A 16,618-nucleotide genomic window follows, 5' to 3' on the forward strand; every position below is an offset into this window, starting at 1 on the left:
ACAGGATAAATAAATAAAGATTAATGTAAATGTAAATACCTTATACATTCACGAACTTGCATGTGTCAAATTTGAAAAAGGACCTGGAAGACGTGCCAGTCATCTGGGTTTTCAGAGACGTACATAGATGTGGTCTATACTCAGTTATCATGATTCATTCCCAGCTTCACCCCACTAGATGCAGCCCTCAGACTGGTGAAAAGCGAACGGTGCCTCCCTTGCAGCTAGGTCAGCTTAGGGCAGAGGGCCATGTTTGATTTTACAGTTTCCTTCATGATGGATCCCGGCACGCAAACGTATGGGCAGAGGGTTGAACCAGATGGGGTGATTCTAGGATTGTTTTTACGGGCCTACCTTATCAGTAGCCAATGATATGTTTTGAATTGGTGATTGACAGGAGAGAGGGCATTCCAGGGGCCAATCAGTTTTCATTTGGGGGCGGTGCTCCTGTGGCCCAACTATAATGACCACACCCCTCCCAAAAAATGCAAGTGGGCCGAAACGTGCGTGACGAAAATGCGTAAGCAAACAAAATTTGAAGAGGTTTAAAGGGCTGGAAGCAGAATGGTTGGGAAGCCAAGGCACTTGGAGAGGTACCAGAAGGTGGGAATGTAGGCAGGGGACATTGATTTTCTGGGTGTGGGGTCGATAGCGGCCCCTGGGTGAGCTCACATCAACTGCCCTCCCCGTCCACGGTGTTCATCTCGCTGCAGAGCTCACGACAGCCCCAGCCCCAGCAAATGTGTTTACAAAAGGGTTGGGGGTGCCATGATTTTTTCTTCTTTCTTTGACTGTGCTTTCTTTACACTTTCTTTCACGCTTGATTTTTTACCCCCAAGAGTGCTTGACAGTCCCCCACCCCCACCAGATCCCTTGCATGACCCCCCGGGGGGGGGGGGGGGGGGGGGGAGCAGCCATCTGAAAGCCTCTCGTCACTCTCTCAAGAGAGTGAAAAGGGAGAGAATGAGCCCTGGCAGTCAATTTCAAATCTCCTCAATCATCGTTTGGGGTAGGACGAGAGGACAGCTTGGGGTCAGCAGAAAGAAAATAATAAAATGCTAAAAGCTGGCAGAAAGAAAATAGCAGTACTTGTCACCTGCGGGTAGGTTGCATGTACCCTCCAAGCAGGAAACTAATCTACAGGAACCGGCCCACCTCTGCCCCAAAATGGCTGCCAAACCTCCATCCCTAGTCAGAAACGATTAGAAGTCAGCAGCACATTAGGAGACAATGGCTTCTGAATTATAAGGTGATGGCCCCTCTCCGTAACGTTAGGCTCAACAAAACCAGCAGCTTAACTAAACTCACTCACCCAGCTGGAGCTCCTGCTAACACCAAGCATCCTCCATCCAGCACGAGAGAAACTTCAGCCATTAGATTCAGACCAATCACAGAACAACACAAGCTGTGACATCACTTCCTGAGCCACATATGGCTTACCTATCTAATGATTAGCAAGCAAGCTCATTAGCATGCTAATTGGGAATAAACCTGACCACGGTGACAAGGCATCATGATAACAGGGTGATGTAAAGACCACCATCTTACCTGACCATAGAGAGAAGGTCCAGAGTTGAACATCTTAAACAATCCAGCAAAATAAAGCGTGATATAAAAATAACTTAATCCCCATAGAAACCCACTTCTAAAAAACACAAGGCAGCTACCGTTTAAAATATTAACTTCATATCAGCTCTTCTTTGCTGTTTAAAACTAATTTATTCATATTGCTTGAGTAATACATTTAAAATATTGTAATTAACTGCTTTGTTTTTTACTGCCTGACTGAAGACACATTAGTTTGTTCTCTTCATATAATAGGCCTCATACAGTGCATTGTATTCAAGGTAAGGCCTACCATTTGTTATCCTGAACTGCTCAAACACCCCTAAGACTGTTGAGATAAACACCACAGGACATGCCAATAACAAACAGAAATAGAAGAGTGAGTGACAGAGAGAGACAGAGAGGACAGTAAAGATGTACTGTAGTAAAACAAGGAAAGGAAGCCTATATTTGTACCAAAGAGATTCAATTGTGGGGTGGAGGAAGAGGGTGTATGACAAAACAGAAGATCAGCAGATCAGTCACAATGAGATAGATTGCAGACTTGAATCGAGCAAGCAGCCAGAGACACATGATTTCAAACACAGCCGGGCTGCATCTGTCCAGCAGTACTTCTGACACCCCTCGCCAATTAACAAGCTCCCAAATCCGGCATTCTAGGAAGACAGGGCCAAGATAATCTTATCTGGGGCTGATGAATGAGTGGGATTCAGAAGAACGCTCGTGCAAGTTGGCACGTATCTAAGCTATTTATCTGAGCCGTAACAAACAAGCAGAATTACAAATGAGTTCCGAGAAAAGGACAAGAGGGGAAAGATCAAGGAATGACTGCACATAGTGTGATCATAGGCACGGAACCGTAACTGCTCAGACTACAAGATCAAAGGACAGGTTTTACCTACAGATGGTATTAAACCATAAGTTCTCGGACCACAAGATCGAGGGACAGACAGACATAGAATATAGAACTATAAATGGTCAGACCAGAAGATCAAGGGACAGATTTGACCTATAGATGGTAGAGAACCGGAAGTGCTCAGATCACGAGATCGAGGGGCAGATTTTACCTACAGGTGGTATCAAACCATAAGTGATCAGATCACAAGATGGAGGGTCAGATTTAATTTATAGCTGGTATCAAACCATAAGTGATCGGACCACGAGATCGAGGGACAGACTTAATCTACAGACTGTATCAAACCATAAGTGATCGGACCACGAGATCGAGGGACAGATTTAATCTACAGATGGTATCAATCCATAAGTGATCAGACCACAAGATCGAGGGACAGATTTTGCCTACAGACGGTGTCAAACCATAAGCACTTGGACCAGAAGATTGAGGGGCAGATTGCTATCCAGCTATAAGCAATCTAACCATGAGATTGAGAGACAGATTTCACTTACAGACGGTATCGAAACACCCTCAAACCATGAGATTGAGGGACAAATTTCACCTACAATTGGTATTAAACCTTAAGTGCTTGGACCACAAGGTCAAGGGACAGATTTTACCTACAGGCAATTAGGCTCACTAACAAATACTCATTGCACACTAAATGTTGTTACAATTAATTTTCTGATATTTTATCCCCCAAATCATCTACATCCAAAGCATCTTTTTGCCTACAGTGGTGTTATTTTCTGTTTTTTATTGTTAAGTACTGTTGTGTATGTATTTGTCTTGTGTTTATTTGACACTATGGTCTGCAGTAGGCACACCAGAAAATTCCATTGTATGATGTACATGTGACAACAAAAGATTGAACCCTGGAGAATGTTTTAGACCAGAGGTCGGGCAATCTCAAGCAGAAAGGTCCATAGGGTGTGCGAGTTTTCACTGCAACTCAATAATTAGATTACTAAATAGAGGACTGATTGGCTGAAGAGTCCTCACACCTGGGGTTGAACAGTTGACCTAAAGGTTATCCAGAAAATCTGTGTATATACTGGCCCTTTTAGGATAAGATTGCCAACCCCTGTTTTAGAGGAAGAAGGTCTTTCATTTCTGATGTGCAACGTAACACCCCTGTTGATAGGTACCACCGCACCAGCAACACTCTGTCCCCTTTGGGATTGACGTGCTATAACAGCAGAGCCAGACATGATTGTTCTGGAGCCACAAATACCACCCTGTGTGGACTTAACGAGTCGCAAAAAGCCCCAGGAATGCCCCCGAGGCCAGTGTGTAAATGAGACACTGTTGCCCAGAGACAGATGCCTAATCAAATCTGGGGAGACATCTAAAACCAGGGTAGGGCATTATCTCAAGGAGCGGGAATAAAAAAATGGGACAAATGGAACAGACAAGAAAGTTGATGCCAATGACCTTCTGTTGACCGTGAACGTCCAAGGGTGATCTGAAATGAACCGTGGGCAACTATGTGGGCTCAGATCACGTGACGGCAGCTGAGAAATGGAAGCCCCGGAGCTCCATGCTCCACAGACGTACTGTACCTTTGTTGGCGCAATAGCCGTTGAGTGATTGCTGATTCATGTGCCATGCCGCATGCCCGGCAAGCTGCGGAGCACTGCAGCGTCGCTGCCCCTTTAAGAAATGGGAGCCGGTGAGCGGGTAGTGGAGGCACATGACCACGTGCAAAGTACGAGCCAGTGATGATGGGACATGTCCATGCTGTCCTTCCCCAGAAAAATCCACCGGACCAAATGTATAACTGCAGCATTATTAAGACCCAGAGACCCTCAAGAGCTCCCTGCAGTTTCCCCCCTCAACCCATTTATTTATTCATGATGTTCATATGGGCGACTCCGACCCACTACTGAAGGGCCCATGACATGAATGGGCCTAGCCATTGCCGGACGGAGCCCATGTGGAGCTCTAGGTAAGATTCACCACCGGCACATTTGCTCGGGAGGGGGGCTAAATCAGCAACCCCCTCAAAGATGACATTTGATCGGGAGGGGGGGGGGGCTAATCGGCAACCCCTCAGCAGAGGACATTTTAGGCGGCACCAGCTCTCCTAATGGGCTGTCCGGCACTGGGCCAAGCAGGTTCTGCACAGCCTCTTCCTGAGGAAACCTCTCCCTCCTAAGTGCTATTTCCAAGCCATAAAGTATCTCATTCTTGATGACATCTATCAATATGTTAATTATTAGTACATGCATGTGGCCATCTACCTGTAAAATGGTAATTACTGGTCACTATTATGCATACGTGTATCAAAATGCATCGTTAATTGTTAATAATGACCCAGAGGATTTGAGTCTATGGCCTGATGCATTAGGTCGATGTCCGCGTCACGTTTGTCAATTAATTGAACCCAGTGCTCCGGGAATAAGGATTTCAGTATCGTGATGTCATAGAACTCAGGTTTGTGGGGGTGACATTCATGCTATACAATCAGCGAATGCCTTTGATTCCACCTTTATGTGACTAGTCAGTAACAGCAAGGACCCGTGATGTCATATAGCCACATACCAGCATGTTCCTTTACAGAAGAGTGTTCTTTTAAATGATGAGTGGGTGTAAAGGTACGGGTGCCCCCTTCCTCTGATGGGGCAAGCCCAGGCTGAGAGCTCGCAGTCAGAATGACGCTCACAGGCTGCCCCGCACAGACATACCATATACACGCACGCACCCACGCGCTCCGCCGTCACGCTGCGCCATTTCTGCCGCAGTTTAGACACCCTCCGGAAGACAAACGTGCCTCAGAGACCCCCCTGTCTGCCCCCCGTCACCCTGCCCCCCGATAGACAGCTGTAGTCACCTCACCCCAGTCTCTAGTTTGCATGCCCCAGACACCAATCTATAAGGAAACAATGGAAGATTTGTGGTCTACACAGGTACAGTATCAAGCTTAAAATAATAAATATCAGTGATAATTGGTTTAACTGAATCAGTGGTGAATCTTGGCATGGGCAAGATGGGCAATTACCCAGGGCGGCATCTTTTCTGGGAGGTGCCAACTTAAGAAATTGTCTGTGCCATACCCAGGGAGAGGTTTGCCTAGAGGCCTAACAGAATCCTGATTCATCATGAATAAACACCTTTCCCACACCAGACTAGATATCATACTGGGTGTCACCCCCTGCCCCCCACCCACAGTCGAATAAGACCGATGCCTTTCTGCTTCCTGTCACTGCATGCTCGCTAATAAGTCCCACACGGTGCGCTCTGGCACGGTCAATTTAGTTATGAGTGACAGCTCGCCCTGCGTCCACTATTTAACAAATGGTAATAGTAAGAACTGTTCACTAGGTGGCGCTGTCACCTCACACCTCTGTGGTTGCAGGTTCAAATTAAGCCTCAGTTGAACACATACATTCTCCAGTTACTTTGCGTGGAAATTTGCTTGTACATTGAAGCAGTACATGCTTGGGGTTGTGATAGACTTGGGGGGGGGGGGGGACTTAAACCCCTTATGACCCTTGGGGATTTGCTCCAGATGATGGGAACTTAATTAAGTGCAGTTATTAGAAACAGACAGCAGGGGGTGCCATGCCACGTCCTGGGGTCCGGTTAATGGGGCACCCTCTGAATTAGCAGGCTGATCTGCTAATCCTTCCACCTGTCGTCTTCCTGCCAAACAATGAGACAGAATCGCTGAATCGCTAACGACCACATCGTTTGGTGCTAATGCGTCCTATCGGTTTTGGGATATAACCACACGCCGTGTCTGGGAGGGGGGCCGTGGGGGCAGGGATTAGCGGCCGCTCATGGTGAAATAGCTGGGCATTCGCAGATAAGATGTCTCTGCAATCATGCTAATTGGGGGTGAAACAGATAGCATGTCCCTCGCAAATGCTCTTCCATTTTACCCTAGCGCCAGATTCGCTGATGAAGACCAGCAACACATGGCAGTGTCTGGGGTTACCAGCAAGGTACCACCCCCAAGCACTGGTCCCAGGGCGCTGAATTAGCTGACTGCTGCTGTGTCACATATGGGTGAAAGGCAGAGGACACATTTTGTTGTGGTGTGTCAACAATGACAATTAATCACTTTCACTTCCACTCACAGGCAATACCACCATCGGCAGGACAGAGCCCTCACTGTGACACCTCTGACCTCACGAATCCTCTGTCCTTGCATGCTGACCCCTATTTGCAGAGGCTGCTGATAAAACAGGCTGTCACCGCACTGGGCTAATGTTTCCTGTACAGAGTGGAAAAGGCTGGATCTGTTTCTATTATTGATGACAAACACAGAGGTGCCATCCTTAAAAAAACAGCCCCTCTAGTGTAATGTAGATCTAATTTCATTCTGAGCCAAGTCATCACCTAGAAGAGCTTAATGCCTCTATAGAAGTGTCACATTGCAGCCAGCTGTTTCAATGCACAATACACCCCAAATCCTGTTGACCCCAAATAATTCATTAACGCGGTGGTTCTCAACCTTTTTTTGCACCACGACCCAATTTTTTTTCATGCCAGCACATCTGTGACCATATATCAAGCATAGGTTGAAATTAATGCTATTATAAAGCATGCAGTGCACTCTGCAATGTACGCCAATCAATGCCCATCGCACAAATCTGATTGGATGTGCCACTGAATTTTAAACTAATTGGATTGGTTGAGTGTTCACTAGTTTTGCGCTAAGCATTTGCAGACCCAAGACCAGTTTATATAGGTTAATTCGAGGAATGAGGCTGGAAAATCTGATTGTGGATCAGCATAGGAGCTTGCTGGTTTTAAAATGTTTACACTTACATCTCTGCACACAGAACTTGCCGTGACCCAAATTTGAGTCGCGACCCATGAGTTACATTAAGGGGCGTTGGCCACTTGTTAATTCATACGACACCCCTAGCTTTAAATCCCATTTTCACTGTTTGGGACTGGGAAAGTCTTGGGTGACAGATGAGTTTATGAAGAGTTTCTGGGACAAAAAAAAAGGTGAGCATATATTAGGTGCATTAATGTCTCGTGTTTGCATTCCAGAACAGCATTAACCATAATTACAGCTTTATCTCCAGGCCAGACCTTTTCCTCTGGTTTCAGCTTGACCCTGGACTCTCCCTCAACTGCAGGTGTTTTTCTGTTGAGGGACCCAGCTGCTGTGCGGTTTTAAACATGACAAAATATGACCACAGGAAAATAAAGTACTATCCAGTTCTAGTATCTTCCGGACATTGCCCATAATTCCTTGCGGATGCAGCAGAGCTGTTTTCAGCACAAGTTTCTGCTATCATGTATATTGCACTCAGCATGGAAACGGTTAAGGATCTATGTAAAGGGAGGCAATGTGTGTGGCGGTGGGGGGGTGGCAGCAGGGGGGGGGAGTGAAGAACCTCCAGCATATGACATAATGAAAGCAAACAGCAGCCAGGCTTAAATCACAAACTGCCTGGCCATCTTCTTGGGATAATAGTGACTCCTGTGCTGGGTCTCCTGAATCCCATTACCCCGCGCCTACCCCCTCTCCAGCAGACACCCCGTGGGATAGTGGGGGAGCCGACCCGCTTTTTAATGACACGCACGGAGGATTTTACACAGACGGCGGAGGCTCCCGCACCTACGAGGGGGAGCCTCACTCATGGGGCGTGTTTCAGCCCTGTTACTGCGCCTCTCTTGTTCCCATCATGCACCTGGGCTCAAAGGGCGATCCCTGACTACAGGCGGCCAATAACAAGCAACCAGAACCAAGACAAGAACCAGACAAACAGGAGAAGTGCTCAAACCCCCAAAGAAAGACACCGGCACAAGCCCACAGGCCTCAGTAAACAGAGCCTGGACCGACGCTGCAGGGATAGCTCCGCCCCTTTAACAGTCAGCCAATAGCACATCACCTGAACCCAACATCTTTAAAAAGGTTGTTAAGCAGGACCCTGATCTTCATCCTTCATCGAGGAAGATCTCCTCTATAGAAGAGAGCTTTGCTTTTTTTTTTTCCTTTTCGGAAAACAATGGTTCACTGGAGTAAAGTACTATAATACAATACAACACATCATGAATTGTATCACACAATCATACAATTAGAATGTATGATGAAATATATATAAAAAATACACAGAGTATAACTGGTTTCCTGTTTCCAGCTCCTTTATTGATTGCTCTTGCTCATCACCACTGTTAATTAACGCTTGCTAAAACCCACTCATCATGGTTTAATTGTTGCCTTGTTCAGGCTTGGCTCCAACGACCTGCTCGTTATTCCCCACCGCCCCCCCCCCCGTGTTCTTTGCCCCTTTTTCCGTGTTGGTTTCATTTCCTCTTAGACTGAGCCACTTGACGTCACAGCTTCCAGATCTGCACGCCCCCCCACTCCACCCCACGCAACATTAGTCCTGTGGCTTTTGCGGTGAAGGCGAGTTTCTGTCAGAACACCCTGTCCCGTCCCCCCCCCCCCCACTCCCTGCAGTCCACGCTGATTAAATACTGACGGGCAGCTGTGCCAGCCTCCCCCCCTGGCCTGGATTTCGAGCCGGTCCATCCATTTTTTATTTAAAATAAAAACATGCAAATGATGTTTTTAGCAGTTGCCGACGGAGGTCGCCCCGGCCGCCGTCCCTGTGGGGCTGGGGGGGAGCCAGCGCTTTGCGGACACGTGACACGCCTCCATCTCCCCCTTCACCAGGGCACCTCCCACTTCTCGCTACGCCAGACCAAACTGGGGTCTTCATCTCTGAGATCAGAGATCAGACACCGGGTTTTCATATGCTGAGGAGGACATCAGAATTACCGGGCTGTTATGCACAGATCAGCAGATAGGGGGCAGTGTGGCAGCTCATCGGACAGCACTGGAGCCTCAGTCCCGCCCAAGTCCCGCCCCTGGCTCTGTGTCAGCCTGTATGCATTCCCTCCAAAAAACTCTGGATTCCTACTACAATGCAAACATGCATTTGAGTAACTTGGTATTTATAAATTAACCATAGTGTATAAGCGTGTCTGAGTGAGTCCTCACGCAAGGTGTCCTCCTGTCTCATACTCTTCACTGCCTCTGATAGACTCCAGCTCTCCACAACCCTGAACCGAACGTGAAGTTACAGATGAATGGAGAATCACATACAGAGCTGAAATAACCGCAGAGCGAAGGCTCTCCGACAACAGTTACGACAGAGACGGCTGTAATATAAGAGGAATTACACCCTGTACTCTTGGCTCATGCAGGTTCCGGCTCTTTCCGCCAGTCCGGGGGAAGGGGAACCTGAATCATACACGGAGGGGGACTCCCCTCGTAGCCGGATGTGGAGCTGAGGTAAGGAGAGCCAGGGGCAGCTGGATTGTCAGCAGGCGGAGAGCGACACCGCATGTGGAGTGTTTCATAAAGTCAGCATGATGTTTAAAGGAGCGGCGCCCACCTTTGACTGGGAGGGGTGCATGGGTCGGCTCAGTGGCCCTCTCTCCTCGCCTCCTCCGCGGGGGAGGGGAACCGCCAGCCCCACCATCTGCCTGGGACTCATAAGCGTCGGCGATCCTGAACCTGCAGGCCGATCTGACGTACTGTAGTGCTTTAAGGGCTACTGGGTCCCTGCCTGGTCCTGAACCTGCGCCTCCTCTTCCTCCTGCTCGCACAGCCAAAGCAGACCAGGGGGGCTAAATGAACCACTGCCCCCCTCAACTCCACTCCACACCCTCCCCTATACCCACACACAATGCTGCGATCTGAAGATGATAGTGAAGTCACCACGAGATGGCTCTGAGGTTCAAACTCGCGTGTGTACCACTGCATGACCTTGAACATGACCTTGGGCACGACCTTAGGCTTGTCATCTGCGCTTGCTTATGTATTCTTTTCTTATTTTCTTCCATGAGCACGATATATGTGCCCAGCAAGAATCGTGACGCAGGTCATCGGCACAGTGCAGGGCTGCTGGGCAACATGGGCACAGCCATATACCCTTGCGTCTGTTCTTAGAGTCACCGCTCGACTCTCACTGCGGAATTGCTTCCTCACGCCGTGCGGACGCTGATGTCGACTGGAAGGGCTTCTGAAATCTTATTCAGGCACTTTTTTTATCGGTTGTAACACCAAAACAGCATCCAGCCGGACGGCAAAGCCCGCCTGTCATGCGATGATGAGCTTCAGGACGCTCCAGGAAGAGATGTTCCCGGCATAAAATAAAAGGTCACATGTCCGAGAAGGCCGCTGACGTGGGGGGACAACATCCAAAGGCCAACACACCCCCCAATGGCTGAACCTAAAAGGTCACCAACTGGCAGCGGTGGGTACCACTGACGGGGACATGTGTGTACGTCGATCACACCTCGATCATGCAAGAAACACGGAAGAGAGCCTCACAAAGGATGCGTGTGCCAGTCCTGCAGATCAGAGTCAGCTTCTCCTGCTCATCCAGGTCCAAGATGTCATCCCTAGCCTCATCCTGATTGGCCTGCTCCCCTGTCACTCACTGATTCAAAGCTTATCATTGGCTAATGATAAAGTACTAATTATGGGCCCTCTTATGCCCTCCACTTTAAAAAAATCCTCGAATCTCTCCCTCCTGCTCCTGACTATCACCAAAGGCCTCAAATTCACCCCATTTATTTATTTACGCGGGCAGCGGGGAGATGTACTCCGAAACTCCGCAGTCGGGAGACGGGCCAGTTACCGTGGCAACAGTGAGCTCAGGCCCGCCCCGTTTAGCCGGGCCTGCCAATCAGACCAAAAATAAAACCAACGGAGGAAGAAAAAAAAAGTTTTAAAGACGTGTCTCGCTGTTTTCTCTCTCCCCAAGGCTTACAGTGTTTGGTTCAGAGGGAGTGTGTGCATAATTCAAACATAAATTATAAATCACCCCGGCACAATGATTTGTGACGCTGTTTCTATCCTACCCTCCATGCATGGGTGCTCTCTTTGCGCTGGGGGGCCAACGGCAACTGAGCATACACAGCCAGACCCCCCTCACCCAAAAAAAAAATAAAAATACCAGCGGAATTCTTGTTCCCTCCCCTCCATCAGGGGGCGCTGTCCTGCTCCTTGCTCTCATTGTCACTCCCGTAAAGCTGCCACTTTGCTGAACTTTGACCTTTGAAGCTCTCATTCCATAAATCCCCGCTAAGGGCTCTGAGCCGACTCTGTAACGAAGGTCAATTGAAAAAGCAATGTTACGCACAGTGAACCATTCTTAAGGAAATGTACTGCAACGGTGACTTAGACGGTGGGTAAATTAAGGAGGGATCTTGGTGGGGGGGGGGAAGCGTATTATTTATGTATTGCAAGGTAGCCCGAAGGGAATGTGCAAAAGTATTGAGGGACTCCATAAATTCAAGCCACTTAAGCGGGAGTGTGGCCACGAGGCAGACAGTAGGGCTCATTTTGTGGCTATAAAGAACAGCACTCGCAAATGAAATATTTAAGGAAGATGCGGATTTATCATTTATCTTTCAGTACAGCAGTGTTTCGCTTGTCAACCTGGTCCACTTTTTCGCTCCCTCCTGAAGGATCAATCTGAGAAACACTGCAGTAGAGGATAGAGGTGATGTGCTATAAACATTAAAGCAACATTAGCCGACAACAAACCTGTCCAGCAATAAGGTTGACTGAAGGCAATTATAGTCAACAAAAACAAGGATAAGGCTTGTTTGATAATGTGCATCATCGTCATCATCATCATCATCATCATCATCGTCGCCGTCTTCTTAGGAATGCCTATCAAAGGTCATTAAGGTGGCATTACATATTAAACACATGTATGCCACTAGGTCAGTAAACCGTATCACAGGACCACTGACCCTAAATGCCTTCCTGATGCTTCTCTCTGGTCTAATACTGGGTGAACATAAACAGTATCGCCCCCCCCCCCCCACTCCCCCAGCATTGTTCACTCATGCTTTCATGGCCATGTCTAGCAGTAGAATTGAAATAGGATTGATCATGAAGCATCAGTGTTGGAGTGACCAGCTTGGGTTTGCAAGGCTGGGGGGCGTGGCTTTCACATGTGGGGGCGGGGCTTCACACTGGAGGCGGGGCTTGGATACGCCTCAAATGCCCCGAGTAACATGTCACTGCTGACTGTCCTAGCTAGAGGTGGCTTACACTTTGCACTTGAATAATTAATTGACACTCATGTCCTGAACATACAAATTGCAGTGCTCATGTCCTGCCTGCTCCTCATCAAGAGGATGTGGCAAACATAGCAAAGGATTTTTTTTTCTCTCTTTTTCAACAGCCTGTGTTCTGAATGGGAGACTGCTATCAAGGAATCTTCCATAATTTTGTGGACTTGGCGGTAGTTTGCTGTACCACCACTCAAACTATGCATTTACGTCGGGCCCCTGAGATCTGGGGGGAGGGGCAAAAAACAACAAACCTTCCTTAATGCCTTAATGCATCTGCGTAATGCACCCCTTTTGCACAGCTTTTCCAATACCCTACTCCCATGTAATTTTCCCATGTGATTCCTCTGAGCTAAGGCTGAAATTACTGTCCCTTCATTACCTTCCCACTCAGCCCCCTTAAAGCACATCCCCTTGCACATCCCCGCGTCACGTGGGAAATGTGTAATTCCAATTTTCAGACTTTCGTCAATATGCACAAGCCGTGACATGAACCGCATTAAGGTGAAACTCCCCCAATAATTTCCCGCAAATAACCAGAGCCACCAGATTCCCGTCCAGGAAGCGAGCTTCTGTCTCTCTGCACGTTCCCAGTATCTTAATCCAGCTCAAAAAGCCACCAGTGTACGAGTCACCCACACAACATGGGCTCCCCTATGCCGCCGCCCTGTCACTTTCCCTGACCGACCCCCTGCTCACAGTGTGTTTACTTCCCCTCTGCTGAAATGAACACCTTCTTCTGTCTGGGGGCTCCTTCATACAGGTCACTGGGCCACGAGCTGCCAGCTTGTGACAGAAATAGGACGGGGAAGAGCTTTAATCACCGGGACCCTTTAAGGTCTCGACTCCCCTCTGACAAATACTCTCACGGATGCATGTTAATCCCGTCGCAAAACAGCCTGACACCTTTTCTCATATTTCTCATTATTTTGAAAAACCGTGTTCTGCTTTATTTAAAAAAAAAAAAAATTCTTGTCAAATCGTTTAGTCAGGCCTGGCTTGTGGGTGCAGGCAGGGCGGGGTGCGGGGTGGGGGGGTTGGGGAGGGTGTGCCAGCAGTAAGCTAAGCACGTGTGTGACACCAGCATACTGTTCTTACAGGGGTCATAGGCCCCGGAAAAGCACACCCCCCCCCCTGCCGACATCTCCTTTGCGTCAGCTTGATCAGGGAGGCAAGCGGTCAGCTCCAAGCTCCTAGCCACGCCAGACGCCGCCGCTGACCGCGTTCGCTGACGTAGCGGAGCGGAGGCGGAGCTTGCCAGCTAAGGGCTTCAGTATTTTTTTACCAAGCCAGCTGGCGCTAGGGGCAACAGCAGGAACGCCGGCGAGATAGCCCGGCGGGAGCAGCGCATCCATCCCATAAATCACTGGGACGGCCCATCAACAGAGGAAATGCGAAGCGGCAGCGGATTGGTGGGTTGAGTCATGCCGGTGCAGGAACTACACGTTTGTGTATTTATTATCGTTCCGTGCTCAGACATCACTGAATGCCACAATGCAAAATTACATATTTTCCACCACTAGCATAGTCTCATTAATGGTAACCTTGACCATAAACAGACACCATATCTTGCAAGGATGTAACATATTCAGTATTTCAATGCCTTTAACACTTAATGACTTATCTGGGTGCAAATGGTGCCCCATTCTGGGTGAACGTGTCTGTCCCTCAGATCGCGTTGTTTCATTTACCCTTGTCCCAGTCAAATGCATTTTTCTAAACTATATACTTTATAAATGTAAACGCCTGAGATGAGACAAAATGCTGATTTCTTTTTCCTTCCCCTGGCGTGCTAATGCGAAAACGATGCTAATTTTATATGAATATTGAAAACAAACAAATAAAAGAGATATAATGATTTTCCTGAGGGAAAGTGCCATGCCATAAGCATTTTTTTTTCGCCTGTAATATTTGTATACTTTAATAAAAGGCAGACTCTTCCCATCTTGCTGTTGCCTATTTGAGCTTTGCGAGTGTTTGAGATTATTTACTAAAATCAGTGAAGGAACCGCAGGCTTGTTTGTTCACCACACACACACACACACACACACACACACACACAGACAAACATGTGTGTATTCATCTTTGTGGGGACTCTCCATTCACTTCTATGGGATAAACCCTAATCTCAATATGACACCCTTAACCCCCACCCAGCCCGAACCTTAACCACAAGTAACCAAACAAAATACGAGACTTTGGGTATTTTTGGTTTTTTGGTTGCAGTCATACACTTCTTTAAAATTAAAAGTGGAGGGGGGGCGAGGCTGAAAAGATGGTCCACACAACATCAGAATAACAGGTTTTTATCCCATTGGGGGGCCCAAACGTAATATATACATGACCCCCCCCCCCCCACTCACACAAAACGGACAGACAGGGCAGCGTCACTGGCCACACAAAGCCATTCTCACTCTAGAACATTCCACATGTCTTCTAATTACAAGACTAGACAAAGATGACCTTCATGTTCAGGAGTCCCAACCTCATAGAGCCGCCCCCCCCCAACAGATTATTATTTTTTAAATTTTTTTTCTTTGTTTCTTTTCTTTGTTATTCCATTTCTGCACTTTATCTGCACTTTATCTGCACTTCACTACTTTTTGTGGTAATTTGCGTGTCCTTATTCCCATGACATCACCAATTTATTACTAAATTATTGTTCACTTGTTTTTGTTATGCTGTCTGGTCTATTATTGCATTGCTGTCCCAGATTGCACTGATACACACAACCTGCAATAGCGGCCTAAGAATTTTCACTGCGTTTGTCCAAACACATTGGACATCAAATCCTGTGCAGAACTGCACGATTTTGTGACTTAGTGATAACCAAAGCAAGATTATCAGAACCTTAATTCTCCCCGGTCGCCTGGATCAGGACTTGCCTAGGCTCTGTTAGGTATCTTACATGACAGGCGATCTTTAAGACAAATTCTAAATGGATCCACTACTGAGGGAATTCAAATGAGCTGATTGTTAATCCAAGTTCACTCGCACTGCGCCCTGGAGGTTGTCTTCCAGTCTTAATTAATTTGAGCGGTTAGGAGACTACTCCGAACTGCTCCAGCAGGTTTGCGTATCAGAACCAGAGCTGGATCTCACTAGGCCCATGTCTGGGGTCGTAAACGCATTATGTAATTATGCCACATTAAGTGATAACTCGACAGAATGTAACAAATTTAACGATGATAATAATAACGATGATAATGTTGATGATAATAATAATAGGGTACTATCGCAATATAAAATTATAATGTAGTCATTTGTTACATTTCGTGGTGTGATTATATAATGCAGTGTTATTACATAATGCAGTGTAATTACATACAGTAATGTGTTGTTACAGGGGTCCAGGGCTCTGTTATGAGCAGATCTGCATAACATCATCCACACTAAAATGAAAAGCAGAGTCAGTGTGAGAAACAAAGTATCTTCAGGTAGAAGAGAAACAAGCTAATTCTACAAACAAGGAAATGGCGGCACAGACATGAAACTCAAAGGTATCTTGTATAAAGTCTCGCCACTGGGGGAACAAAATTGCCACCGTATTAGAGAAGCTGTAATAGACCAATACGGGATCCGGGGCGATTGTGACTGATCCTTCGACATTTCCTTTTCATCTTTGATATTGTTTTTGTTTTGATCTGCCGCTGAAACCGCGCCGGCCAGGCGTGACTCTTCTGGTCTCCCATCACTCAGATAGGCTCAGACGACAGAGATATCGAATGGAGCCGCAGAGAGTGTGGAAACATCACACGCTGGCAGTGTGCCGGCTAAGGAAGCAGTTCAGAACATCTCGCCATGGACGGCGATCAGAGTGCCGGTTCACAACGGTCCAGGCTCCGCCATTTTATTAGGTACACCCTCGTTAATACGAACAACCTGCTCCTCCGAACAGCGATTCATGCGGCCGCGGCTGATTATATAAAATGCATAGGCATGGCGAATACATGGTGAAGAGGTTCACTCACTGTTCAGCTGAGTGTTTCTACGGCCAAGATGCACAATCTAAGTGATTTTAAACATGATGGGATTGTTGATACCGGATGTGGTGGTTCCAGCACCTCAGAAACAGTCACCGTTCTGAGATTT

The 16,618-nt window shown here is 47.4% G+C and overlaps 1 protein-coding gene and 1 long non-coding RNA gene across 9 annotated transcripts in view; one reads left to right on the top strand and one right to left on the bottom strand.

The window, feature by feature from the left end:
* Positions 1 to 16,618, top strand: part of LOC111849395 (uncharacterized) — a 76,756-nt gene that overhangs the window by 56,478 nt on the left and 3,660 nt on the right. Inside the window, exons 7-8 of the long non-coding RNA XR_002839508.2 lie at positions 15,873 to 16,026; positions 16,226 to 16,383. This is a non-coding gene — a long non-coding RNA (uncharacterized lncRNA). The remainder of the gene's footprint in view (positions 1 to 15,872; positions 16,027 to 16,225; positions 16,384 to 16,618) is intronic.
* The window catches only part of lingo2 (leucine rich repeat and Ig domain containing 2), a 285,847-nt gene that overhangs the window by 33,749 nt on the left and 235,480 nt on the right, over positions 1 to 16,618 (bottom strand). The window lies entirely within an intron of this gene.

Source organism: Paramormyrops kingsleyae, chromosome 12 (genome assembly GCF_048594095.1).
Source record: "Paramormyrops kingsleyae isolate MSU_618 chromosome 12, PKINGS_0.4, whole genome shotgun sequence".
Lineage (NCBI taxonomy): Eukaryota > Metazoa > Chordata > Actinopteri > Osteoglossiformes > Mormyridae > Paramormyrops > Paramormyrops kingsleyae.